Raw genomic sequence first — 26,186 nt, forward strand, 5'->3', positions numbered from 1 at the left:
ATTTCCAGGTGTCCCCTGGGAAGCAAAATCACCTGAGAACCACTGTTACAGAGGGACAGAAATGGATTCGTAGCCTTATTGGCCAAAAGAGAAAGATTTCTGTGGTTTTTCTTCACATCAAGTTGGACAGTCGGTCAGGGATCAAAGTAGAGATTAGATGTAGTGCTAGAGACCCCCCCAACCAGGAAAATGATGGGCTACTCCCACATGAGTGACAGTTAACGTAGTGTGCTTTTCCAAATTGCAGAGGTATCAGCTCTCTTGATGAGTCCTTGCCCGGAAGACGCCCGGGGAACCAGTGGAGAGAGAGGCCTTTGAACGAGGAATTGGTAGCTCGTTTCCTCTCTGGAGAACTGGGCTATAATGGGTTTTCCATCCTCTGGCAGCCTCACATGCCCCCTCAGGGGCTTGGGGAGAGGTTGCTCAGGGGAGGAAGCAGCATCCCCAGGTGGCACCAAACAGAAGTGTGGGCCGCGTGGGCCTTCTCCCCACGCCCTCGGTCCTCACCCTACTCCAGGCTCCATGGAGCTGGTGGCCCGGCCACCACTGTTTACAGCCTCGAGGGCAGTGAGGTCTTGCATGCTTTCCCGTGTCTTCCGGGCATCCTGGGCTGATGGGAATCCTCATTTTGCAGAAGGGAAATGAGAGGAAGCCACATGCTCGCCCGGCTCCATGAAGCTGGGCTGCGGACTCCTGCACTCTGTTAATTCCATAGTCACCGCTTTATCCCTTCTGTGAGAGAGTGCAGAGCCAGGGACCTTGAGGGGCCCTGTACAACCTGCAGGCCAGGACCACCTGGGGCCCAGCTTCTCAGAGGGTCTTCCCTCCTCATCCTTCTGGGGCTCAGTGTATCAAGCATGACAATCACTCGCTGTTCCGGGGGTCACACCCCTCCTGGACCACCCTCTAGGCCATGCCTTACTCCCATCCCACATTGCCACAGGGGTCTCCTAGCCCTTGGCACTAGCAGAAAGAACCCAGTGGGCTGCAACAAAAGGAACCTTGTGACTGGGCCCCCTCACACGTGTTGTCCCTCCCAGTCCTTTGCTTCGTTTGTCCAGCCAGCCACCCCCCACCCCCTAAAAGCCTCCCCAGCACCTGTTATTACATGTTATAGCTGACAGCCACCTGGCCCAGCTTCCTCTTCCTCTGGGCCACACCAGCTCTGTGGACCTGCTGCCTGCTAAGCCAGCATGCCAGGCCACCCAGTCTGGGCTCTCAGGGCACACAGCACCGCATCGGACATAGAGGAGACCTTGAAGACACATGCTTCCTCCTCCTTGTCATGGTCAGACAGGCCCTTCAGCAGAGGTTTACTGGGGACCAGCCCTCAGGAGTGTCAGCCTGCCTGCCTGCTTTTCATGTCATTTCCTTATTTTCTGCTGATGTCTTTAAAGAGGAGCATAGTAATGGTACATGCAGACTGCTGAGATGAAGCCACAGGCCTAATAAGAAACACAATAAATGATTTCTTAACCCTCTCCTTCGGGTGTTATGCAAACTATAAGTTGCTTCTCTCAACCCGCAAGATTGAACATTGAGAAAGACAGGAAAGAGATTCTTCTGGCAAATAAGTTAAAAGCCATTATTTCTGCAGTAGTATGTTTAGCTCAGGGTCCAGGAGCAGCTGCCGTTTCTAGAAGGACAAAGGCATCCGGAGTTCTTGAAGATGAACATCTGGTGGGGGGTCTTGGCGTTGAGAAGGATGCATGATTTCCCTCAGGACCCAGGAGCGTTTCCTCTCCTGCACACGGCTTTCCCAGGCTGCACCTCCGTGGGGGGTGGGAATGGAGCCCCCGAACTCCAACCAGGGCCCTGAGCTGGTCGGACATCCTCTCTGTGTGCAGATGGCCTTGTTATCTGGTAGACATTACAGTTTAGATGCATGTTGAGTTTAGGGAAGCCAGTGGCTCCAAAACCTCATCTCAGCCAGACTCACTGTGACCTTCTTGGGGCCCAGGCCCTTCACTTGGCTGCCAGGGTTGGCCCAGCCCACAATTGAAGGGAAGACGGGGACGGGGGTACTGGAGAAGTGGGGCAAGGGAGTACTGCAAGGGGGCTAGTGCTGGGCACCCTCAGCCCTTCCCACACCTCCTGTGCAGGACTTCACAGGAGCGGGGTAGATGGGCCTCCCAGAGGCACTCGGGAGCCAGATTAACAGCGGAGCTTGTGGAGTCAAACAGACTTGGGTTCAAATCCCAGTTCCTCCAGTTTTTAGCTGTTTTCCAAGCCCGTTTTGCTTTGACTGTGAGATGAAGATAATAGCGCCTGCCTTTTCATTTTGCAGAGGGTTACATAAGACCATGCACATTACAGCCCTCAGCACAACTTGATAAAGGGGAGCTGTTATTCCCCTCATGATACATCCTCAGCCTCCCACAGTGGTCTGTGGGGAAGGGAGACCAGACTCGAGGGGGGAAATAATTGAACCTCCTGTGCTGAGAGCTGGCTCTGGCACACCAGGCCTGCTGCCCTAGCACCAGGGCACCCACCAGTGGCCCAGCCCTGGCCCCGTTAAAACAACTCTGCCCAAAGTAGGTGTTCGTGTACATTTCCCTCCTCCAGCCTCTTCCCACCCTCCATGCCAGTGCAGGCAGAACAAGCACAGGGCTTGTTTCCCAATGAACTGTTCCACTCATACTCAGGAGAAAAGGAGGGGAGGGAGAAAATGCAGCCTCTTTGATAAGCTGTGATATGAACTCCAGCATAATCCAACAGCTGTGATCTTTACAAGGCCTGCTTCTGTGTGGGAAGTGAGCGAGTCTGAGGATGCTCCACTCTGTCGGCCAAGATGGCCCTCTGGCCAGCGTCCTTTGGCTTGATCAACTATGCCTTTCCCTCCTTCTCTTCCTCCCTGCTGCCTTGCAAAGAGGACTTGCCAGAGAATGCATTCTTTTTAACCAGTGACTGTGCTGTGAACTCAAGGGCTCCAGCCCCAACCAGCCCAGTTGATGGTGGATGAGGTCCTGAGCGCCCTCCCCAGGGACAGGGATTCCCTCAGATGAGGTGGGCGTTTGAAGAGCATAGGCTGGGGCCCCAGGTGGGAGAGGGGGAAACAGTCACAAGACTTCTTCCATGAGACCCTGCCCCTGAGAAGCCCCACAGTAAGGCTTCTGGTTCATTCTGGTCCTCCTCTCGCCTCTGATACAGACAGGCCTGGCAGCCTCTCCAATTCAGCAAATGCTCAGTGTCCCTAATATGTCCCCCTGCTAATCCTGCCCTCCCCTCTCCCCCTCCCCCAGTGTCCTGGGTTTGCATAAGAGCTCTGTGTTGGGGGTGAGTGGAATAGGGAACTGATTGGCCCCTGAAGTGGGTGGGGGGCAGGGGAGCCCAAGCCTAGGAAGCCACTGGAAGCTGGACGTGTTTTTAATTGCAGGGCCCGGGGGAAGGGCCTTGAGAAGAAGCTCTCTTTCATGCCGTAATTGGGAAATTCCATTTTGCTGTCCTTGTACACCCTGCCTGTGAGACAGGCCCTTGCCTGGTGCCAAATGGCCACTGTGGTTGGGGCAGTCCCCCACCCCCCCACTGCTGATCCCTCCCAACCCCAGCTCCCTCCTCTCTGTCTGTATCCCCTCCAGCCTCTGGAGTCCATTTGGCTTCTGATACACCCCCTTTACCCTGTCTGTCTTTGTCTTTATAAGGGCTACCTTACCTGTCAGGGGGCATTGGCCAGGCCCCCAAAAGCCCATTGTGTTGATGCTAATGAAAGATGAATCCAAGTAAAGTGACAAGGCCAGATCCCAGGTTCAAATGGCCTTTTAGAAAAGCTTGCTTTGCCTCTGGCCTGAACCTGCAGGAGAGAGCTTCTAAGAGGCCCGTTCTCTTCCTCTCGCCCTTAATGGATTGCATTCATTTGCTCAGAATAAAAATAAATTGCTGTGACAAATAAGCGCCAACCTAAGTCTGTCTGCTAGAAGAGGCCCTGATCCACCTACCCAGAATGCGGGCGGGTTTTGATCTTTTAGTAGTTGTAACTATATTGATTGGGTCCCCAGTTGAGAAGAAGGGGACAGGACATTGAACAGGGCTGGAAGAATTCTTCCAAGGAATTTCCTACTTCCCTCTCAGAAGAAGCTTTTCTTCTTGCAGGCTTTAAATCAGTCTACCAAGCTCCTTGTGTGAACCTTCTGGAGCTTTTCATAGTCGTTTTCCCCTGCTGGAGCCAGGGATGGGGTGCTTTTGTTGAGATGCAGGACAGCAAAGGGAGTGTGTGGCAGAATCTATTTTGCACAACCAGCTCTTGGCTCTGATCACCTAACTGGGGACAATGGTGAGGGAATGTGAATGGCAGGGAGGCACGATCTGACAGGCCAGAGGAGATTGCCTGGGAGAAATAGAGTCTTGCCCTCAAAGGTAAAAAGATGTCCTTGTGAAGGGCAAAATTCAGGTAGCCCAGAGAGCTCAGCCAATCTATTTCCATTGTCCCTAATCCATGGCAAAGCGCCAGCATCCCAACACCTCACAGAATCATCTGTAATCCAGGGGTGGCAGGGAGGGCTAGGGGACCTGGAGGCAGGCTGGTGGCTTTGTTCTGCCTCCTACAAGCAGTCCCCACACTGGCCCTGTAGAGCACACTGTCATAAACACTGGCACTCCCTGTAAGAAGTGATATATTTTCTTCTGGAAAATGGAAACCACGTGTGATAGGCCTTGCTAGGCCAGGCTGGGATTAATTAGGTCCAACTTGGGGTGAGGGAGGAGGAGAGGAAGTGCTGGCCAGAGGGAGCCCTGCACAGTGTGCTGTGGAAGTCTGGGGAGCTTTAGAGAGAAGCGTCCCCATGTTTCAAGGGTCCTCCTGGATCCATGTGATATGGGACTGAAAGGAGGCCCAGGGCCCACTCACTTTGAGCAGGGCTGGTGGGAGTTTAGAGGTCATAGGTGAACTTGACAGAGGGAGGCCACATGACCCAAGCAGCCCTCCTCCCACAGAGCCAGCCATTGGCCCCAGTGTCTAGAAACCCCTCTGGTGGGGGTAAGGACTCAGGAAGCATTCCATGCCCACTGCACAGGCATGCCTTTTGGACTCCTCATCACATGGGTGCTGGCTCCTGCTGGGGCCCTTTCCAGCCTCTGATTAAAAGCGCTTTCTTTGTAGTCTACACACCCGAGAAGCATCGGTTCCCCAACCGATGGCTCAGGCAGCCAGCAGGGCTTGGGGGCGATTGTCAGGAACTGTTGCCAGGACTGAGAACTTGTTAATGAATTTCTTTCTGAGCTTGAGAGGTTGTTTCCGGGTGGGATCTGCAGTACTCTCTGGATCTGTTTATACTTTACCTAAGGATGCCAGGAAACTAACAAAGTTTTGACCTTGGTAAGTCAGACAGCTTGGTTAATTAGCAAGTAGCTGATGGGTATCATAATGTAGCATCTTAACAAAACAGCAGCAGGTTTGGAAGCCCCTAGAAGTTATTTCCATCCTCCTGCCTCCTTGGGGTAGGGCTGCATCTGAGCCAGGACAGACAGATGAGTGTCCTTAGTTGTAAAAGTGTTCTTAAACTCCTTCTAGAACAGCAGTTACAGGGTGTATCCTGTTCATCCATTGGAGAACGCGTTCCTCAGGAAGCTCTTTGTTATCCTGATATCACTTCAGCTTAGGTTTCCTCAGCTGCCCTTGGAGGCCCCTGTGTGGTTCTCCCCTCTCTCCCCACGAGTGGTTTCCTTTAGCAGGTAGCCACAAAGATCCACAGACACACACACACACCCTCCGCCCATCTTCAGAAAAATGCTCAAAAGGTTTCCTGTCACATACCGTTTGTGAACTGTGCAGACCAGCTGCCCCTTCCACACAGAAGGGCAGTTCCTGCCTTGAAGGAGCCTGGCCTGGGGGAACCTTGGCGCTGAATCCAGCCTTAGACAGCAAGCACAAGCCCTTAAGAAGGAGCAAACAGGCCAGCCCCGTGGCCGAGTGGTTAAGTATGCGTGCTCCCCTGCTGCGGCCCAGGGTTTCGCCGGTTCAGATCCTGGGTGCGGACATGGCACCGCTCATCAGGCCATGCTGAGGTGGCATCCCACGTGCCACAACTAGAGGAACCCACAACTAAAAATATACAGCTATGTAACGGGGGGCTTTGGGGAGAAAAAGGAAAAATAAAATCTTTAAAAAAAAAAAAAACGGAGCAAGCAGTCCACGGGAAGTCTGCCTTATAACCTGGGTTGCCATGGTCCACCAAAGAGGCTCTTGGGATACGTAGTGGATAATGGAACTTTCTTTAAAAGTTTGCAGCTTCAGCTCCCAGGAGCGTGTGGGCTCTGGGTCTGTTGCTGTCGTCATATCTTTTAATGCCCCTGTAGCACCAGAACATTTGCTCCCAACTCCGTGACCCCAAGTCTTGGGACATGCTCCATGGGGGTGCTGTGTGGCCATCCAGAGACCCCAGGACTGAGGTTCTTTGTTGTCTTCCAGACTGGGTGGTGGAGGCCATTTGGGAAAATACCCAATTTCCAGTCTGGACTTTGCTTTCCCTCAGCCCTCATTGGAAAGAAGCTGTGCTCTCTCATGCCATCTCCCTTCCACCCAGGGTCATTAACCCTCAGAAAATCCCCACCAAGACCTGCCCTGATGTGACCTCCTCCTCCTCATCGTCTCCCAGGGTTATCATCCTGCTGGCTGTCACCTCAGTGAAACACTGAGTAAATCTGCGTGTCCTCCCCGGTCTTCCTTCTGGGCCCCCAGCCTCCAGACTCCTGCCCGTCCATTATCCTGGCCTACTTCCTGTCTATATTTAGATGACATAATCTCATTGGAACTGCCTGGCATTTGGACAATGAATGTCTTTTTTGGTCTAAATCTCCATTTTGACTCTTGCTCAAGAGGACATGTCTCACCCCCTCCTTCCTCTCAGATTATTTGTTTTTCCTTCTGGTTTATCACAGTTGTTCCCATCATTCACCTTAGCCCGTCTCTCTGAAGCTGAGCTGAGATGCCTTTCAAGTGCACTGCAAAGTCCTCTCTCATTTTCCTCTAGTCCTCTGTTGAGCATCCTGTGCTGTCTGTTTCAAGCCTTGCCTCTCACTGTCTTCTTTCGGAAGCTGCTTTCCTAAGTGCTAAGTTTTGCATGTCTTTCTCCATTTCCTCAGAAAGGGTGCCACATGCACCACCTCCGGCACATGCTGCCGTCACGTGACCAGTTTCCCCAACATGGGGGCCACCTGAGCCTCCTTGCTTTGCTCCCCCAGAGAGCTGCTTCTTTAGCCTTATAATGGTGCTGATGTCTCCATTTCACCCTCAGCCTTGTCATCAGTAAACTCATGGCTGTGGATGGGCCCTCTGCCCCAGACCTGCCATCTGCATATCCAGTCTCTTCCTTGTGAAGGAAGAACAGTCGTGCAGACTTGAGGGCTCCCGGCCCTTCACATTGCTTCAGAGAACATGTCTCAGAAGCTCTGCTATAGCTCCGGAAGTTCTGACTTGTTTTCAGCTCTATTTTGCCATCTCTTTAGCAAAGCCCTCTCTCTCTCTCTTTTTTTTTTTTTTATTGTGAGGAGGATTGGCCCTGGGCTAACATCTGTGCCTATTCTTCCTCTATTTTTTTGTATGTGGGACACCACCACAGCATGGCTTGATGAGCGGTGTGTAGGTCTGCCCGAGATCTGAACCAGCAAATCCTGGGCTGCCACAGCAGAGCACACGAACTTAACCACCATACCACCAGGCCAGCCACCCTCTCCCTTTCTTAACCACAGAACACTTTTTGCTTCAGTGTCCCAGATCTGTCTTCTTGCCTTCACCTGATCAGGGCAGTGTGGCTGCCTTACCTCCCTCCATCCCTCGATGCCTGTGATGGCCTTTTTAATGTAAATTTTCCGTCAAAGAACAACATACTATTTAAAAGTACACAAATCATAAATGTACTACAGCTCAGTTAATTTTCACTAATTGTCTACATTCATGTAATGGGCATTCAGATCAAGAAGTGCAGTCGTGCGTTGCTTAACAATGAGGATGTGTTCTGAGAAATGCATCATGAGGTGATTTCGTCATTGTGCGAACATCATAGAGTGTACTTACACAAACCTGGATGGTATAGCCTACTACACAGCAAGGCTAGATGGAATTAATCTTATGGGACCACCATCATATATGCAGTCTGTTGTTGACTGAAATGTCATTATTTGGTGCATGACACTAGAGCATGTCCCGCATCCAAGGTCCCTTTCATGTGTTCTCCCAGTTGCTACCCCATCCTCCTCCCCAAAGTAGCCACTGTCCTGACTTCTAACACCATAGTTTGTTTTACCCAGTTTTGAACTTTGTGTAAATGGAATCGTACAGTTTGTGCTCTTTTACAAAGTCTGGGTTCTTTTGATCCCCCTCATGTTTATGAGATTCATTTGTGTTAGATGTAGCAGTAGTTCACATTTCTGCAGAGTATTCCATGGTATGAAGATACTGTGATTTATTTACTCATTCTGCTATTGATGGGCATTTGGATTATTTTCGTTTTGGCACTATTAGGAATAATGCTGCTATTAATATCCTTTCACATGTCTTTTGGTGAAATACCATATGCGTACATTTCTCTTAGATATACACCTAGGAATTGCTGCATCAGAGACCATGTGTATGTTTAGCGTTAGTAGATATTGTCCGAAGTGGCTGCTCCAATTTCCACTCCCATCAGCAGTGTGTGAGAGCTCCAGTTGCTCACATCCTCCTCAACGCTTGCTATTATCAGTCTCTGCTTTGAAGTTGAGAACCTCTCATTGCTAGTTGGCCTTTTGGATATCCTCTTTTGTGATGAACCTGTTGGAGTCATTTCCCCATTGGGTTTTCGGCGCTTTTCTTATTGGCCTGTGGAAGTTCTTTATATATTCTTGATTTGAGTCTCTCTCAGATGTACAGACTGTAATTATCTGCTCCTATTCTGTGGCATGCCTTATGGCTCCCTTACTAGTGTCTCTTGATGAATAGAAGGTCTTTATCTCTAATGTAGTCCAGGTGATCAGTTTTTCTTCACAGTTAGCACTTTTTGTTTTGTGGTGCTTTTTCAGGGCATTAGGAGCTCCTAAGAACTACCCATAAAGCTGCCTGCTTCTGGTTGCTGTTTCTTAAGTGTTCTTAGTGAACTGAACACTGAGTACAATCCACTTAAAACCCAGACGTATTATTTCTTAGCTCTGGACGGAGTCTTGGAGGCCACCTAGTCCAGCCTGCTTGTGTTTTGTAAAAGCAAAGATTCCTAGCCACCCTCCATTCCCCCACCCCACTGAAACCCAGGGGCTTCTCTTGCAGCTGGGCCCGCAGTGCTCTGCAGCCTGGAGTTAGGAACTGCTGATCTAACTGTGTTGGTCAGCACCCTGAGTGGCAGGAGGTGGGAACCCAGATCAAAGGCACCAAACTGAGCAAGGAGGCTTGACTAGCCTAGGGAGCCAGACCAAGATGGAGGGAGCAAGACCCAGGAACTCGGTGTTTCCCTGTGGCACCGTCTCGCTTCTTGGCTCTTGTCTGAGATCAGCCTTGCTATTTTGGTCCCTTCAAGCAGCAAAGGCATGGCCACCAGATCACATGGCCATCATGTCCCTGCAAGTTATGCTCCCAGGGAAGCTCTGATTGGCTCATGCAGGGTCATGTGTCCGCCGAGGTTGGAGTGGTAGTGGCAGGGTTCTGTGAGCGGCAGCCCTAACAGACCCCCATATGGAGTAGGGAGCAACAGCTCTCCAGAGGAAAGAGGCTGCTCTCTTGAGCACAGTTTTCTTACGTGGAAAATGAAGGTGGTGATCATCACCATCTCCTACTGATCCTCAGGAGGATGACATGACATAACAAGAAAATGCTTACAAGAGTGTCTGGCCCCTGGTAACGGTGCAGTCAGTACCAGTAGCAACTGGGACGGTAATTGTGATAAGTAGCATCCAGCCTCTCTGCGCCTGTGAAGGAGGGAAAGCCCGGGAGGTGGGTGGGTGGGTCGGTGGTCGCAGAGCTGGGCCTGGCACCTCTTCGCGCCTTTCCAGCCCCTTGCTTCCTCTGATGCAGTACACTGCCACCCCCTCAGGCTCCTCCTGGAAGGTGGATGTCCTAAGGTTGACTGTCACTTTCTCGTGTGCCCTAGGGAAGACTAAGAGAGAAAACCATTGAGCAAACTAACACTTGACCCCAGGCTTATCCCTTCCTCTGCCCCTGACTGGACCCCACCCTGTTCAGAGCTGCCCAGTCAGAACTCTTGATTGCACATGACAGAAAACCAGTTCTCACCCTTATGTTGAAAAAAATAAAGGTAGCGTGCAGTCAGGGACAAGGATTGGCTCATTGAAAACTGGAAGTCCACAACTAGAGCCCTCCTCGTGTCCTCAGGACTCAGTCTCACCTCTGGCCTCCATGGCCGGCTCTTCTTCCTCCTCTTTCAGCCCTATCCCGGGCAGGCTGTCCGCCCAGTGGCAAGATGGCCACCAGCAGCTCTTGGCTCACTCCTGTCCCTTAGCACCCCAGCCTTCAGCAGCAGTCTTGGGCTTGAGTCTCATTGGACCCGTCACTGTGGCCAGAGAATGCCTGTGCGGGCTTGTGTGCCCAGCTTCAGACACAGAAGGAGTTGTTCATGGGAAGTCACAGTTCTGGAACCAGAATCCCAGGCCATGGATGCTGGGGAGGCAGACCCAACCAGTGTCCACTCCATGGTCTAGATTCAAATGCTGACTGAAGAGGGTGTGAAGCAGGCCCCAGCGAAGGCCCACGTGGTGGCAGCAGAAGGAGTGACACTTCTCCACTCTCCCAGCAGCCAAAGCCTCCATCCATCCAGAAAGGTGGGCAGGGGGAGGGTGGAGCTGCGAGTGTGACCAGCCTTCCCACAGACCACCTTGGGGGCGAGTGGGGAGTGGGACGGCATCCAAGGAGTTAGGCCTCCAGCTCACCCCGTCTCTCTGGCTTCCTTCCGTTTGCAGCACTGCACCTCCCCATAAACTAGAAGTTGTCTGCTGCATCGTCGGGGGTGGAGTCGGGGGCTTTTCCCAGCGACTATTTACTGTGAATATTTGCCTTCATGCTGCAGTCTGGGCTAGGCAGCCCTGGGCCAGCCGCGACATTTGCAGATGGGGCATTCAGGGGTGACAGGAGCATTGTAGGAGGTAGAGAAGAGCTTGGGCTAACCCACTTGTGGGGGCAAGGGTCAAAGGTTCGCTCCCCACAGGTCCGTTCTGTGACTCTTCCTGGAGCACCTGCAGTGTGCCAGGGCCTGCACCAGCCCTGGTCACACACAGGACTGAGAGCCAGTCCCTGCCTTCACCACTGTGGTGGTCTAGTGACATAGGCAGACAGGCGACAAGTAACTAAGAAATGTGTGCCCCAGTGTTGTGATTTGTGCTCTGGAGTGAACAACGGGGGTGGAGGGGTCCTTGGGTTCAGGGCAGTGAGAATGGGGTGCCCCACAGCTTCAGCGGAGCCAGGAAGCTGTGACCTGGATCTGATGTTTTCTCAGAGCATAAAAGTGCCCTAGTTTCCCCTCTCCTCAGGCTCAGCTGAAGCTACGCCAAGAACTGGCTTTTAAAGGCCGCCTGAAATGTGGTTTGGAGCCAAAAATCTATAGAGCCAGTGCGTTTGTGACCTTGTTGAAAATGCTTACTGGGGAAAATTAAGGGGGTAGGATTTGGGAGGTTTTTTTTCCTTTTTAAAATTAAAAAAATATATATCCATTTGGCCCTTCTCCCCTTTCCCTCTTGGCACATTCCCTCCCCAGGATGCCTGACTCCTCCAGCCCCACGGCACTCATCTCTTCCATTTGTCCACACCTCCCCCACCCCCAATCCCTCTCCATCCCCCGTGCTTCAGGAATGAAAAATACCAAGTGGGTGAAAATAAGGACCCAGGGTATAGCCCTGGAAATTAGGCCACAGCTGTCAAGCTAGAGTCCTTGTCTCTGAGTGGAAAATGGAACTGCCGAGAGCAAGCGCTTGGCCCCTCCCCAGCGAGGACAGATAAGAGTCTCCCCCGCCCCCTCCCCTGAGGGGCTGCTGCTGTACTGGCCTAGGAAGGGCCTGGAAATGCCATTTGTCAGTGAGCAGACCTGTTCCAGTGCCCATCGGCAGGGACACCACAGCAGGCAGAGCTAGTCCCTGCCCTCTGAAGGATAGCCACAAACACAAGCAGCCATGGTGCTCTGTGGGAGCAGATGGGGTGGGGGAATGCCCAACCCCAATGGAGGGGTATGGGAGAGCTTCTGGAAAGAGATGCTGTCTACCTGAGCCGTGAAAGACAAATAGGAACTGGGTGGGAGTAGGGGTGGGGAGGAGGTGTTTCGAATGTAGTGCAGTTGGCTCAGAAGCCCAGAGGCCAGTGCCTGGGCACCCCAGGGGCAGGCCCCTGGCTGCCTCACGAGCAGCCCTGAGGTACCCAGTGAGCCACTGAAGGTCCAGAACAGGTTCAGAAAACTCCCTCCACCTTCTGTGGACATGCACAAGTCCCTGAGAGGAGAAAACGCTGACTGGCCACCCTGGAATCTTTGGGGTGGCACTGAGTCCCTTCCTTCCCCAGCCAAGGAAGGACTGCGGGTCTGGGTGAGGCCATGCCTGGGGTGGCTGGCCCCCAGAGCCCAGCGCCCTGCCGTGCTCCCAGAACTTGCAGTGAATGAAAGGGAAGTGGGGCCCAGGGTTCACGGGCTAGGGGGACACCCAGCCATTGTCTGTAATGGCTGTGGCCTTACATTCCCTCTCCCACCTGTTAGCCTCATAAAACGAAGGCTAGTTAACAAGTAGCTCAAGAAGCTTGCTTGCCAAGGGGCCTGGCTACTACATCATTCTAGAAGGTTCAGTGCCGCTGGGACTGAAAGCTTGAGCAGATAATCTGGAGTAAGTTTAAAACCTTCTCAACACCCCAGACATCCCTGCCCCCACTTGTTTGGCTCTTTAGGGGATGCTGCCTTCCGCCAGTTAATTCTGGGAGCCTGTGAATTCCACCAACTTGCCTTATCAGATCTTTTCTGCAGAGAAGAGTCAGCTTTTTCCTTCCTCCCACGTGAGCTAAGCCCCTGCCTCCTTTGAGCCCCTTTCCTGAAGGAGACCTCCGCCCACCTCTGTCGGTAGCCCCTGGCCCTAACAGTTGGCAGGTTCCTGGAGTTACCTCACTTCCTTCCTGCCCTTGAAGCCTGAGCAGCTGCCCCAGTCCAATTCTTTCTGCTTCTCCTGATCCCCCAGGAGCACAGTAATTGGTTTCTCAGATCTTCAGCTGTGCACCCCGTCTGTGAGTGTTTCCCAGCCCCCTGACCCTCCGCAGGAAGACCTGTGATCTTACTGCTGTGGGGACTCCAAGGGGAGGGGGCCACAGAGAAACGGCTGCTCCTTCATTTCTCCGCCCCCTCCAGTCCCTCTGCTCCCAGTCTTGCCAGTGATGCCTGAAATAGCTACAGGACTGCCACTTCCTGCCCAGAGCCCCACTGCTGCAGCCCAAGGTCACACTCCCCCAGGAGGGGGCTCTGGGCGTGGTGCAACAGAGCAGCTGCCCGGTGTTATCGTCCCCTGCTCAGCTCCCCAGATGAGTATCTGTAATTATAGCTCTTGGAAGATCGCAGCTTTCATTTCATTTCTGTGGTGTTGGGAGGAAAGCTAAAGTCTCTCTTCACGTCTTCCCAAGCCAGCTAGGGGTTTCTAGGGGAGAAAAGAGAGCCATCAAATAAATGCCCACAGGCCAGCACAGTGACAGGAGAGGTGGACCGGGGGGCAGGCTTGGAGAAAGGAAAGCAGGATGGACAGGCCTGGACAGGCGTGATGAGGTGGGGTGGAGGGTGCCACCAGCCACAGCGCCTCTCACCCATAGCTGTGCCTCCTCTCGAGGGCCCGGAGCCCTGGCACAGCCTCCAAGGAGGCCCTCTCCCTGAGATTGCATCATCTAAGTCCTCCTGCTGCGAGTCCATCCCTCTTCCTCAGCCCTGACTTGGCTCCATCCTTACCTCAGAAAGGGCATCTGAAGAGGCAGCCCGAGACCCTCTGGACTTAAATTGGAAAAAGGAAGTTGCATGAGGCGAAAGTGATTTCCAGAGCCCAGAAGGGCAGCCTTCCTGTGCACAGCGGTGTTCGTCTGTAGACTCAGCTCCCCGTGAACGGCTGCCTCGCCCCCGTGCTGCCCGTGCTGTTGGTGTGAGACAGCCATCCCGCTCTCGCTAAAGGCAGGGGCTTCACCTCCGTTGAGGAGACGCGCCCCTTCTCCTTGGGATTCTGTTTCAGGAGAAGGCCTCCCCTGTAGTCAGGCACTCCTGCCTCAGAGCAGAGCCGGCCTTTTCTCCTGCCTGTATTATGCTAATCGCTCCTTGCGAACAGGCAGACTTGGTAGGAGGTGTGCCTGCTTTTAGATGAAACCTACGCCTTTGAAGCAAAGAGCCACAGTACTAAAAATATCATTTCCTGGCTGTTGGTCCTCTCATTTGTAAAATGCATGTTTCCATTGTTGAATCTGCAAATCTGCAGCAGCCACCGCCCTGGAGAGGGAAGCCCTGCCATCTCTGCCTGGAGCATTGACCCTAGCCGGGGAGGCGCCACCTTCCCAGAGCCCTGCTCCCCTGTGCTGCCTCTGAGATCTTCCTCAGGGAGTCCAAGACCATCCCAAAATGCACGGAATTCTAAATACCTTCTTGTGTGTTGTTAAAAAATTTAAACCACGTAAGATAAAAATGGAAATAATGCAGAAGAATATAGCATGAAGTGTGAAAGATCCTTCACCGCCTTTGCCTCCCCCAGAAGTAGCCTCTGTTTTCAGTTTCGTGTATTTCTCTCCAAAACTTTGTCTTTGCATTTATAAATATACAGCTCCGTTTGGTTTGGGTTGTGGTTGTGGTTTTCCAGCAGAGGATTCTAGACTCGGATTGTTCCGCAGCTGGCCTTGTTTTCCCTCCCTCACGCGTCATTCAGCAGAGCGCAGCTCCCTCAGGATCCTGAAATCGTTTAGACTCTGCACTCTAATCTCTAGGCCAGAGCTCAATGGCTCAGGGTCACTCTCCCTTATCAAGGCCACCACATCAGAGTTAACTTCCATCACCCATTTCTCTGCATGTGGTGCTCTGCTCCATGGGCGGTGGCGTGATGCTGTGGGCCTGCAGGGTGGGTGTTCCCCAGAAGGTCCCTTGTCTGGCACAGTTCTGCTGGGGGTGGTGGGGGGCTCCTCTGTATCTGAGACCTGGGACTCCTCGGACGCTTGCAGGACACTTTCCCCAGAGGGACTTCCACGGATGCCTCACTTCTGGAGCCCTTTCTCATTCTCGTGCATTTAATCCGGGGAAGATTTCCTGGGCTAGAAAGGAACATTCTGATAAAAAAACCCATTTCATGCATCTTAAAATTCCCTGAAAATGACTGATGACAAGAGGAATTTTGGGGGCCGGCCCTGTGGCCGAGTGATTAAGTTCGTGCGCTCCACTTCAGCAACCCAAGGTTTCGCCAGTTCAGGTCCCGGGCGCAGACATGGCACGGCTCATCAGGCCATGCTGAGGCTGCATCCCACATAGCACAACCAGAGGCACTCACAGCTAGAATATACAACTGTGTGCCGGGGGGGCTTTGGGGAGAAGAAGGGAAAAAAAAAAAACATTGGCAACAGATTAAAAGAAAAAATTTTTTTGGCCTCTTGGCAGGTGGTGGAGGAGGGTACAATTAAGAGAAACCCCCCTTCCATTTGGCCACGAAGACCTTGAAGGCGTCCCCTCCACGCAGTCTATCTGACCACATCTGCTGTGGCCCCTCCACTATGATCTTTTTACCATTTTCCAGGAGAGTCAGCAGAGAGGCTGCTCTGATATTTGTTCTTTGTTACCAGCAGTGGGTGTTTCTCTCCCCGTTCTGATTTCTGGCGTTTATCTCCATGCCCTTTAGGTGGGCACGTATAAAGAGCTACAGAAGACAATTTCAGTTCATAAAATTTCATAAAACCCCCCAGACTGAAGATTGGAAAACCAGAAAGACACTCATTGTTCTGGCTCCCCAATCACAGACTATTATCTTCTGTGGAAGCCAAATGTAGTCAGAAAGGCAGGATGGCATATGCCAGAGGCAGCGGCTGGCGAGCTGAGCTTCCTCCCCCAGAGCATCCCAGGCTGGGGAGACGAGCCAGGCATGCAGCTGCCAGAAGAGCCACGGCCTGAGGTGAGGGTGGCAGGAAAGAGTCCTGGGCAGGCACAGGTCTGGCCTGAGAGTTGATCTCCTTTTCCTTCTGTTTGAACAGAGCAAGTCGGGGCTGTGCACAGCAGGCTAAGGGAGAGACCAGCAGGAAAATAGTAAAAGGCCAGGCAGAAGCTTAGGGAAAACCAAGACCCCGGCTCTGGGGAGGTGAGGGTATTGATGTGAGAAGGAAAGCAACTGGGTTCTGCAGGCACGCATCCTGTGGGACAGCTGGTAACATCTTCCAGTTTCCACAGGAAGGGTGGCAGTACCAGGCTTGTAGCAGTAGTGGTTTGGGGTCAACGGTTCTCAGTCCTATGAATGAAACTTGTTAAGAATACAGACCACTGGCTTCCTGGAGTGGGCCTGAGCGTGGTCTTGGTGTCCCAAACAGTCTCCAAGTGACTTGAACCTAACAGCCAGGTTCAGGGGTCTCTCGACGAGGGGCTGTTCCTGGCTTGGAGGGCCCTACTGGTTCTGGAGGGTAATTGTGCGACATCCTAGGTAGGCGAGGACAGTGATGGGACAAGGGGTGGTGGCACCCCGCTGAGAGGTGTGGAGCTGAAGCTGTGCATATGGAGCCCAAGAGCAGAGCTCTGAGGCTGCCGCGAGAAAGCACCATGGCAGCCCCTGGTTGGAACCCTTCAGGGCACGTTAAGTACTTTGGAGAAAAGTCACCACAGGAATAGGAGGTAGAAGTGGATCACTGTGATCACATGGGACCCACAACCATGAGGACAGCCCACTGGAGTGAAGAATTTGGGGAAGGACACATTCTGGCCTCGGTGTAGTGACTGTGTGAACACTGGGCTGTGGGCCCAAGGTGGGCGTGTGGCTTCAGAGTTAGAGGGGCAGAGTTGTGGGACTGCTGGGGCCTCGGCGTCTGGGCTCCACGCTGACTAAGGTGGAAGGGAGATGCTCACCGTCTGTAAATGTTTGTGGTCACATAAGCAGCGGCGGGGAGCAGTCCCTTGGCCTGGAACAAAGGACTAGTTTGGGAATGATGGGATGAAGTAAAGGAAAATGTGAACAGCACAACTGGTAACAGGAGGAGTGTTGGGGCAAAGGGCATCCCCAGTCCATTCCCAGGAATGAGAGTGGCCCTGGCCAGGTTCCCTGGGCTCCTGGCACTTCTGTCACTTGCCTGCCTCATTTCTCAGAAGGTCACCCCACTAGTTTGAAGGGGAAATGAAGAGATGCTAGGATGCCTTTCCCTTACCTGTCCCAAGACAGGCTCTCTACCTCAAGGGACCCTTGCCATGGGTCCCATGCCCTGGGCTGCCCTGGGCATTTGAGCTGCAGGGAATCGGAGTCCTCAGTTAGGTGGAGAGAGGGGCTGGGCCAGGGAGGCTCTAGAGGTCTGTGTCCTGCAGGTAACACACAGCATAGGACTGTCTGGCAGGATGGAACATGAATTCTGGGTCAGGGACTTGACTCCGCTGTGGCCCTGGCTCTGTGGCCACAGACCAGTCCTTGGCTTCAGTTCCTCCCTCTGTCTCATGAGCACAGGATCTCTGAGGGCCTCCGTGAGCCTGGCTGGAAGTTGGCAGGGGCGTGGATGGGCAGGCAGGTCTGGGGCCAGAAACCAGCTTGCCAGGCTGTTTGTGTCTTGGCATTAGGGCAGCATGTGGCCTCTGCACAGGCAGGGCCCACCCCACTGGGGAGGCTGAGGACATCCTTGCAAGGAAATCCTGCTTGAAAGATGGGAGTTCAGAGGGCTTCAAAGGGAGAGAAAGGTCCCATCCGTGGTTCTCTAATGGTCAACCCAAGGGACTCCCAGGCATGCTGGGCTCAGGGATGCTGTTTCCCTGGCGGTGTCAGCCTGGATTCAGAGTACAGGCAGTCACTGTACTGAATCCCCCTCCCCCTGGACCTCAGACAGCAGCTGGCCTGGGGCCTGCACTCAGGAACAGCCATTCCTAGCAGAAGTTTCTGGGAACCTGCTGATGGAGTCACCCCCATAGATCCCTCCCCCTGGGTCTGAGTGTGGGTCCTTGCTGCAGAGCTGTGGGCACAGCTCCTGGACTCTGCCTCCTGTCAGTCCCCTTGGGGACAATCCATTGCCCCAGCAGGAAAGAACCGGGTGTGGGTGCAGGTCAGCACTATCCTGGCCAGATGTGGACAGGTGTGGCCAGTGCCTGCCACCCACAGAGGTAGCCCCAGGGTGAGGGTGGGGTAGAAGGAACTGATTTGCAGATAAACTGCCCCAGAGCCACAGGAAGGTTCTGGAGAAGCTCGGGCTCTGGTCCATCAGAAGCCCAGTGATATCTGTAGCCAAGGTGCCCCCAAACCATCTGTCCTCCAGAAAAAGCGTGTCGGAGCCCCTGTGCCAGCTGGGCCCTGGAACCTGCGAACTGGGTGTATGGCAAGGCAGCAGCTAAGAGCTCCAGTGCCAGGTCAGGCCAACCAGACAGGGACCTTGGCAAGGCTCTCATCTGTGCTTCAGTCTCATCTCTGTTAGAAGGGAACGGCTGAGTAACACCTGTCCATGTTAAAAGGATCCAGGATACATGACATGCCCAATGTAGAGAAGCGCTCACAAATGTCTGTTTTGTGTGGCCATTACTGGGAAGGAAATGGTGATTTGGCTTGAAGGCAGTCTCTGCCAGAAGGTAGGAGCCCGTTCTCAAGGGCTCGGAGGGTTTCGGCATTTCTTCGAGTGGATGGTCATGAAGACACCAGGATTTCCTCTAGTGCCCCCTCCTTTGTTTTCATTTGCTCTGAGTGTTCAAAAGATGAAATGCAGAAGCCGTGGGCTTCCCTACCGAGGGTTTGAGGCCTGAGGAGTGATGACCTCCAGTGCCCCGCTCACACCGCCTTCCCGCTGTCTGCTCACCCCAGCCTTGTCCTCCCAACACTGCCTTTTCCTCCAACGCCCAGCACACCTCAGCCGATTCCCCAGGGTCTTCCCTGCTTATCTTGTGGCATCCCCAGAGCCTCCATGGCAGGGGCTGTGCCTCTGCCATCTGACCTGTATGTATCCAGCTGTATTCTGGAGTATCTCCATGTGGGATAGAAGGGGCAGCAGCTCTTCTGGGACACAAATGTGGGCCTTGTCTGTAAGTCAGACCCCTGCTGAGCTGAGCCCTCACAGGCCCTTCCCTGCAAGTTCCGAAAGTGCTTCAGCCAGAACCAGACACTTTGCAAAAACCCTGATGTGTGGGTCAGCATCCCCCCAGCTACCCAGGCCTCTGAGCGTTCCATGTCCAAACTGAATTCCACGACTGCAGTGATCCACGCCACGTTGCCCCTCCTGTGATTAATTTTCTGTTCCACAAGTATCCGTGTCCCTGTTGCCCAGGGGTTTCAGACACATTCTGCCTTGTTCTGGAAGCCTAGGTCAAGAGAGGAGACACTGCAAGTAAATGTCAGGAGGTAGAGCTCAGGAGGGTGGAAGGAGATCATGGGGGACTCGCAACAGGGGTGAAAGGCCCTCCCAGGAGTCAGGGACTGGGCAGCTGGAGCAAAGGCCCAAAGGGGACTGGAGAGGTGCCTGTGAATGGACAGTGGGGGATGGGCTTGGCCAGTTTGATAACAGCACCTGGAAATGAGGCCAGGCAGGTCAGTCAGGCCACGTGCAGAGGATGGCTTCTGTCCTGAGAAGGAGGTGGAGCCCTTCACATGGCAGGAGGGGCCACCTGACCACCCTGGGCAGTGGAAGAAGTGGGAGTCACCTCTCCTGACTCTGCCCTACTCTCACCTTGGTCCCTAGTGCAAACCCCAAAGCTGGAGAGAAGAGCAGCCTCAGCACAGGGGGCTGAGGCCCCAGCTGCCTCCATGAGACCCTTTGGTTTCTTGGCTGCTCCCGCCCAAATGAAGCCTTCCCTGGAGGTCTCCAGATGAGCCCAGCTCAAGTGTCTCTGGCCACCCAGAGTCTGGCCATGCCACTCTTGAACAGAGGGACAGAGAGCTAGGTGGACAAAAAGCCCCCTTCTTCCTCTGCCTCTCCCCATCATACCGCGCCCCTCCCTCCAGGCCCTTTCCACCAGCTCCCAGCAAGACCCAGAAAAACAAGTCCTCATGCCTCCTCCTCCCACCCCCAGCCCACATCCAAGAAACTTTTAAGTGTATCAGACACCTCATTGCATTAAACACGATGCATTTTTAAGGCATGAGTTGGCAGGGTTACCATGGCTGCCTCTGCCCTGAGGGGCACACTGCCGAGGATTGATTGAAATAAATAAAACAGATTTACAATTTTCATACTTGGCAAGCAGAGAGCTGGAAGGGAAGAGGAGCAAGGGGGAAGGCAGGAGGAGGAGGCAGTGAACCTCTGGAGCTTTCTGAACTTCAGATAGGAGGCCACTCCTTCCTCCCCCGTCCTAATGCTACACTGACCCGAAAGCTGCTTTCCCTTTCAGTCCCTAAAGGATCCCAGCTGTTGGCAAGGACAAGGCGGGAGCATACTTTTCTGGTGGGAATGGCTCTGGGCCCCTGTGTTTTCTATACTTGACATTAGGCTGTACTTCAGAGTTATGGCTGTGAGACTCCAGGCGTCTCCTAGAAAAGCCTGTGTCCCATTGACCTTGGACCACTAAGGGGGTGTGGACACCAGCTTGCAGCCAAAGGAGAGAGGAAGTGAGGGCCTGTCCCTCCATGCACAGTATTGGCTTGCTCAGGACTTGAGCAGCCAGCAGCTAGGGATGGAAATGAAAGAAGGAGGCCCACGCTAGAGGGAGAAGGGGAGCACCCCAGAAGAGGAGGCAGAAATGGTTTGGCCCTGCCATCAAGAATGCCTGGACAAGAGGTGCCCTGAGGCCACTTGCAGAGAGTCCACCTGGCCCTAAGCTTTCCTCAAAGGCAGCGTCCAGTTGCAGCCTCTGAGAAGGAGCTTGAACCAGGACCGCCTGCCTGGTCGCCCTTCAGAGCCTCCACTGAGCAATGTTCTCTGCCCCAGGGCAGGCAGCGACCAGGAAGAGCATACAGCGGACTGCCCAGTGCATGCCCTCCCTGCAGTGCAGACCACCCACCAAAGAGCTGAGCTCACAAATGGGGTTCCACCCAGCCCAGTGGGGCTGGGGAGCTGGACCTGCCTAGGTGGGAGACAGAGGCTGCCAGGTGGTCCTGATGCCAGAGAGTGCAGAAGTAGAGGCCTGAAGGACCCAGTGGGGGCAGCATGGGTGGGGGCTTCTGTGAGTGTCTAGGGCAGTTTAAGGAGATGGCCCGCAGACCTTCCCGTGTCCGGGAAGCCCTCGTCCACACTGCCTGTCCCACGTGTGGCACTAACAGGGCACGATTTCTCGGGGTCTAGATGGGCCCCGGAAGGACTCATCCCATGTATCGAAGGGGAGATGGGAGCATTGAAGAGCTGGGGCACACCCACCCAGCCTCGAACTTGGCAGCTGAGGCCAATACTGAGTTCTCTGTTCGTCGAGGGGCAGTTAGCACTGAGAGGGAGCGAGGGTTGAAGCAGGAATGGACTGTATTAGTAGCAATGGGGGGAAATCGGGGGGCGGGAGGTGGGTGCTCTCAGCTTTTACACCCATCTCTCAATACTGGTGTCTCTTTCCACTCAAGCAGTTTGGAGTCCAGTGTCTCCCCCCAAGAGCAGCTGTTCCGTGCCCTTTGCTGGTGCCCATCCTTTTGGTGTGGTCAGCTTATTGCTTGGGATAGTCGAGAATAGGAAAGGCTTGGGAGGAAACGATCCCTCCAGCCTCCATGTCCCCTTAAACTTCTCTTGAGTCCATCTGGTGCCCTTTCCACATCCCTGTCCAGTAGCCTTGGGCTGACTCACCAGTGGGCTAGCTGTGTCCACCAGCCAGACCTAAAACCAGCACTGTGGGGCCACTAGGATAGGGGCATTCCTGGGCCCTCCAGGCTGCAGGCTCACCCCAGGCATCCCTGCCATGGCTCAGACATATCATCTGCTTCTGCCTTTTGTCACTCTTTAAAAGGCCAAGCCTGAGGAAGGAGGGGGGAGAGGAGAGGAGGGCAACATCCCCCACTGCCCCAGCAAGTGTAGATTAGCTCACTTCCTAGCCAACCCTCAGCTCTGGGCTCAGTATCAGAACAGTTGGGAGCAGGGGTGAGGGGGTGTCTGCATGCCCTTACTTGGTGTCGGAGCTGGCAAGAACGTCCCCAGCAAATAGCCCAGGGACCTGGGAAGGATCGGCTGACAGCAAGGGTGGGAGGCTGTGCTAACTTTGCTGGTCCTGTTTTCGGAGGGAAGTGGGGTCATGGGAAGAAGTCCTACATCTTCCCCAAGTCACATGGCAGAGTCTAGATTCCCCAGAGCACGGCACGGCAGGGAGCCAGAACGCTTCCTCCCCAGGAGGGGCACCCATGCTTGGGCCTCCAGAGAGTGTATCCTGTGTGCAGCCCCTGCGACTAGCCCAGCCCTGGGATGGAGCCCATCCCCCTGCTGTCCCCACCCTCCAGGCTCTCCCGCCCCACCCCCCGCCCCGTGCCAGGCCATGCCTTCCCCCAGGCCCCTGGAGTGCGTCTGTCCTGAAAAGATCTGCTCACATTCTGCTTCTCACCACCCCCACCACCAAGAGTGCCTCTCCACGCTGACCTCGCCCTTGTGCCCTGCCCAGGCCCACAGGATGAACCCCTGCAACAGGAGGCTGGCCAGGTGGAGAGAGGCCTCTGGCAGCAGAAGCGGCCCTATTTTGCACCCTGGGAATTCAGAGGCCAGGAATGCCTCTTGTCTCCTATTTGCACACAGCCAGGGGGAGGGTGTGGCTCAAAGCCACTGCGCAGGTCTTGTCCTCCAAACCAAGGCTTGACCTTGCCGGAGTTGGTGGCCTCTCTGGGTCCTTAGAGGAGAAGCAGCCTGTGGCCCCTTTCCCACACCCGGGACAGGGTGAAGGATAGCATCAGGCTCCCTGTTGGGAGCCTGTGCCTTTCTCCCATGAGGCAGGCAGCAGCTGTGGCCTCAGGGCGTGACTGCTAGTCTAGAGCCAGTTGACACCTTCCTCCTCCTACGTGCTCTGGCCCACGTGTCACCTGAAGCAGGGGCTGTGGGTGGGTGCCACACGGGGTCCCAGGAGAGCACCTGCCACCGTGGGCCAGCACTGAGGCTGGTGGCCATGCAGGGCCAGAGTCTGGTACATGTGGATGCTTGGCCAGTGTTAGTGGTTGAAAGGACAGTAACACAAAGCTCACACCATCCTGACAGGTGTGATGCGGCCACTTGCAGGTGGGCACTGCTCCAGAGTGCCTTCCCCTGGTTCCAGTGTAGGCCTTGGCCTTTTGAGGCTGCCCCAAAGAAGGGATCCCTATAGACAAGGCAGTGTCATCTCAGTCCATTAGGGAAAGTGCGGTCCCTCTCTTGGCTCCCGGGGGCTTCAAAGCAGGCCAGAGGCAGGTTGCTCTCCTAAGAGCTCCTAGTATCAGACAGAGGGACCAGAAAGAACCATCCCCTCCCCAGCGTGAACCCAGACCTGGAGGAGGGGGAACAGCCGTCCATGCGCGTAGCAGGAGGCTCGAGGAGGGGGAGGCAGTCTACAGGCCCCGCAGTTACACACTACAGGCCACCTCCAGGCACATGCAGGTGCACCCCTGTCCTCCTCCAGCCCTAAGGTGGGCTTCCAGGATGTGCCCTCCCAGACCCTGTCCGGGTTCCCTCCCACCCCACTTCTTTGCCTTGTCCCCAAGAATCTTCCAAGCCATTGTCTCGTGATGAATAGCACCTTAATATGAGTATTAAAAAATACGGACAAATGTTTAATGCTTGCAAGCTGTATTCCATTATCGATGCTATGCTTGAGAGCCAGGCAGGCAGCTCCCGCTGGGCTGGGGCTCAACAGAGAAATGATGATGCAGCAGCCCTGTGAGGCAGCCATCTGCCAGGCCCCCATGGGGGGACCGCCCCCGGCGCCTGCTCACGATGGGCACCGAGGAGGCAGAGCGGTAAGGAGCAACAGAGGTTCTAGAGGTCGACTCTTCTGGGTGTGGATCCTCCCTTCCTGCTCCCCTGGTCAGCTGTGTGACTGGCAGTATGGGTCCTCTCTATGTGGGGGTGATAGTGTACCCTCTGCCCAGGGTTGGGAAGACTTGGCGAGATGCCGCAGGAGGAACCTGGGGACACTGAAGCCACCTGTGCAGGTCGTGACGTGGACTCAGGATTGAAGTAAAGAGTGGGCCTTCTTTCCTTCCACCCCCGCCTTCTTGACTAAAGAGGAGGACCTGGCATCCTGTTCAGGTATTCAGAGCTCTCCAAACTATGGCCTGGCCTACCTACCCAGGCTTGCCTTCCCCTTGCCCTTTAAAGGCCCAGGACAGGGCCATGACCCAGGTGAGCATCAGCACTTGCAGATGTGGGTGCTATTCTTTCCCATCACCACTCACCATCCCAAATGGATCTCTCTAACACCCTCAGCATGGTGCCCGGCGTGTGGTAAGGACTCCCGCCAGCTGGCTAATACTTCATTATTGCTGCCTTTTGGAGGCTTTTTGACCCAGCATTCTGGGAGGTGTTTTCCTTCTCCCCAAACCTAGGGTGACCTTGGGATGGGACAGGCAAGGCTGGATACGATGAGGCAGGGTGCGGAACCTCCCTCGACTTCCCTCCCTGCCTGTCCCAGCCACAGAGCCAGAGCCCCTGCAGTGGAGCCCTGAGCACTGCGGCCTTAGGCCCGCAGGTGGGGGCCCCAGAACCGTCCCTCCAGGTTCCGCCCAGCAGCCTCCAGGGCAGGGGAGGCAAACACGCTGCAGCAGGGCTGGCAGCAAACAGCCAGAGCATGAGGGCCTGAAGGCCAGGTGCGCCATGTTCCCGTGTGCCTCCCTGCTCCCCGCCCCCCTGCCCCCGGCTTCTCCTCTCCCCTCTCGTCTTGGTTTAATGAGCAGTGCTCAAGGGGGTGCGGGGGGACCTCTTTGGTGCGATGTGTCTTTGCCGATCCTTCCATCCTTTAGTCTGTCCTGGCAGCACTGCTCAAGGAGTCTCCTGGGCTGAGCTGGCCTCCTGGGTCACCCTGGGTGATAAGGGTGAAAATGTAAGATCAGGGCAACTGCTCTCTGCAGACCAGGGTGTGCACAGCATGCAGGGCCTGCCTGGGGTGAGCAAAGGGGACGTTCTGGAGCATGGCACGGGAGTGTCTCTGGGCTGGTCAGTGAAACCTTGATTGAGATAAGCACGGCTCCTCCACGCAACAGTGACTTTGAGTGGCTACCACGTGCCGGGCCCTCTTCTTGGTATGAGGGACACAAGGCTCACAGACAAGACCCTGCCCTTTGCAGCTTACGTTCTGGCAGGCCAGGGCAGAGCTCAGGAACAGAAGAAAAGCACAAGAGGCCAGCACGTTACAAGTAAAGGAGGAATCCTAAGAGCTGAGGTTGAAGGGGAATTGAGAAAGTGTGCAATCTGGGAGGCATGGTGAGGAGCTGCATTTTATTTAGATCCAGTAGGGAGCCGATGGGGAGTGACATGCTCTGATTAACATTTTCAAAACACTTTTAAGGATTGCTCCGCTTGATGCTTGGAGGGAGACCATTAGAAGGCAATCGCTAACACTTGCCCCAGGGTAGCGGGGGTTGGGGGGGGGGTGCTGAGACAGGGCCAGAAGGAGGCAAGATGTGCCCTAAAGCAGAGCTGCGTGCAACACCCCCCCCCCACCCCCCACCCCACCACTTGCAGTGGACCACACACAGGAGCCCAGGGGATCAAGGATGACTCCTTGGTCTTGGTTTGGGCTGGAGCAGCCAGGTGGGCAGGTGGACAGTGAGACCACTTTCTGAGCTGGGGAAGGCTGAGGGGCCCAAGTTGGGGGGTAAGCCAAGAGTTGTGTGGTGGCCCTGGCAAGTTTGAAATGTCTGTTGGGCAGCCAAGCAGTGCCGTCCACCCGGCAAGTAGGGGTGCCATCTGGAGTTCATGGGGTTCAGGAGGTGCATGAGGGAGCCACTGATCTAGAAGTAGCTTTGAAAATATCCCTGGGACCAGACAGGCCTACCAAGAGATGCAGACTAGAGAAAGCGGAAGAGCTATGTCAACACTAGAGGAGGCAGAGCAGTTGGTGGCGAGGTAGGAGGATATCTGGAGAGGGTAATGTCACTGGTGGCCAGGGAAGAGTGTTTCCAGAACGCTCCCATCCCTGGCCTTCCGAAGCTCTGGAAGCTCTGTTTAGAGACACCAGGAGGCCTTGCTCCCGCCTCTCCTTGCTGCCACCCCCTTTGCCTTT

At 54.5% G+C, this 26,186-nt stretch overlaps 1 protein-coding gene and 1 long non-coding RNA gene across 4 annotated transcripts in view; one reads left to right on the forward strand and one right to left on the reverse strand.

Annotated features, from left to right (window-relative positions):
• The window catches only part of VAC14 (VAC14 component of PIKFYVE complex), a 104,398-nt gene that overhangs the window by 65,690 nt on the left and 12,522 nt on the right, over positions 1–26,186 (forward strand). The gene's annotated exons all lie outside the window — the stretch shown is intronic.
• LOC138923380 (uncharacterized) lies at positions 8,372–14,692 on the reverse strand. The gene is made up of 2 exons (XR_011436899.1): positions 13,872–14,692; positions 8,372–10,055 (listed from the first exon to the last, which is right to left on the reverse strand). It is a non-coding gene; the product is annotated as an uncharacterized lncRNA (long non-coding RNA).

This window comes from Equus caballus, chromosome 3, assembly GCF_041296265.1.
Source record: "Equus caballus isolate H_3958 breed thoroughbred chromosome 3, TB-T2T, whole genome shotgun sequence".
Classification (NCBI taxonomy): domain Eukaryota; kingdom Metazoa; phylum Chordata; class Mammalia; order Perissodactyla; family Equidae; genus Equus; species Equus caballus.